This window comes from Mastomys coucha, chromosome X (genome assembly GCF_008632895.1).
Source record: "Mastomys coucha isolate ucsf_1 chromosome X, UCSF_Mcou_1, whole genome shotgun sequence".
Classification (NCBI taxonomy): domain Eukaryota; kingdom Metazoa; phylum Chordata; class Mammalia; order Rodentia; family Muridae; genus Mastomys; species Mastomys coucha.
Window position 1 is genome coordinate 103,123,754 of NC_045030.1, and position 2,245 is coordinate 103,125,998.

General features: G+C 40.3%; 1 pseudogene; it reads right to left on the reverse strand.

The window, feature by feature from the left end:
• LOC116089922 overlaps window positions 1–2,206 on the reverse strand; it is a 5,712-nt pseudogene extending 3,506 nt beyond the window's left edge.
• Window positions 2,207–2,245: the final 39 nt, after the last annotated feature.

Sequence of the window (2,245 nt, forward strand, 5' to 3'; positions counted from 1 at the left end):
CTCCTTCTCATCTGTAAAACACCAGGTATAACTTAGATGAACCTCACTGTCCCCATCATTCCAAATATTCCAGTCATGTTGATCACACTATGTATCTTTCCCAGTTCAGACATAACTTTCTTTTTTCTAGTGAATGACCACCTGGGAGACTATGCAAGAGGATCATTTGCATGAGAACACTTTGGGCTAAGTAGCAAGATAGTGTCCCCAAAACAACAAACTTACTCAACAACAAAAATCTACCTACATAAAGCACAAGCAAAGGACTTAAACAGACAGTTCTCTAAAGCATCTAATTCCTAATATTGATATGATTCATGACTTCCTTCTGTCACACTACAATATCAAAACAGAGATGCTGAGAGAATTACTCATGCTCCCTCAATGTAAACCTGGGTTCTTTCCCCAGCCAAAAACACTCACTGCATTTTTCTGCTTCAACAGCCACCCTCTTGCCATGCTTGTGAAATTTAGGGGGAACGGCCATATTCTTTATCACTCCTTGGTCCAGTGGTCTCTTCAGTTTTGTACCCCGCTCCTTCTTTGGGGCACTCATAGCAGGCATGAGCCCATGCTGTTCCCTAAAATGAAGGAATTAAGGCCCAAGGTTAGTAATGTACAAGAGGTCTGACCTTTGTCCTGCCAGACATGATACTCACAAGAAGGCAATGCCACAGTGACACTTGTGGGCCTGAAAGAAGCAGAAATGCTTTTTACCCCTGATTTGGATAGTGATGCAATGGTTGTAGAAATTGTCATAGTGACCTATAGGTCTTCTGCGGCCAAATTCAAGCTCCCCCAGGGAGCTCCGATCTCATGCCTACTGTTGGATGAGGATTCAAAATGGTTTCAGGCTAAACAGATTTTGTTGTTGTTGTTGAAACTCTATGAAATACTAGCCTTCATAGAAATAATAAACACCTCCTTAGTGGACTGATTTCTCTCTCCCTGACCAGCAAATAGCAGATATCACTTCCTCCATCAGTGCACTAATTTTTTCAAGAAATAAAACTTCCCTATTCATTTTATGAAATTAACATTACTTTTATGGAAAAAGGTGGGGGGGTGCAGCATGATAGTTCAGTGAATGAAAACAGTTGTTGTGCAAGCCTGAGTCCCAGATTTAATCTCCAGATATCACAGTGGAAGTAAAGGACTCGCTCCTGAGAGTTGTCCTTTGACCTCTACATGCATGCTTTGGTTTATGTGCATCCTTATATATACACAGCACACACACACACACACACACACACACACACACACACACACACACACGCATGCTTGAAATCAAAGAAGGGTTGTGGGGACAGTAATAATTGAGCAATGTCTGGAGCTTTAGAGGAAGAATACATTTTTTTTGAAACAGAATCTCATAATTTCATCAGTTTAAACTCCCCACAACAGTGTACAAATGCTCCAGTTTTTTCTTGTCTTTGCTTCATGGGTAACAGCACACACATTAATAAAGCTCCACATACATATACATAAATAGTAATTCTAACAACAACCAAAAAGGCAAGAAGTGGGAAATGTAGGAAGGTAGGGAGATGGGGAGGTAAGGGTGGGTCTAGAAGGAGTTAAGGGGAAAAGTTGGGGGTAAATGTGATCAAAAGACATTGGATGAAATTCTATCAATAAAAAACAAGAATTTTAAAAGCACAAGGAATGTTACAAACCACCATTAATCATGAACATATCACAAACCTCTCTCATGAAATTTTAGCAGTTTGAGTCAGCATGTGAAAAATATTCATAACAAGCATAGTTTAGTCTAGGAATGCAAGACCATTTTTACCTTTATTTTTCTTAGATTTATTTATTTATCTATCTATCTATTTATTTATTTATTTATTTTCATGAGTGTGTGCATGTTCTACAAGAATCTATGTATGTTTACCCCATGCATGGAGCCTGCAGAGGTCAGAGAAGGGTATCATATTCCCTGAAACTGGAGTTGCAGGGAGTTATGAGGCACCATGAGAGTTCTAGGAAATGAACCTTGATCCCTTGCAGGAGTTCATTATTTCTGAGCTGTCACTCCAGCTCCTATTTTGACATTTAAATACCACAAATGAAGCTGGCCTGGTGGTGCATCCCTGTAATATTAGCAATCAAGGAGCTGTAGCAAGAGGATCCACATAGGCTGGAGGTCAAACTGGGCTGCACTGTTGGCTCCTGAACAGCATCTGCTACACAGTACACACCTGGAGAGAGAGAGAGACAGAGAGAGAGAGAGAGAGACAGA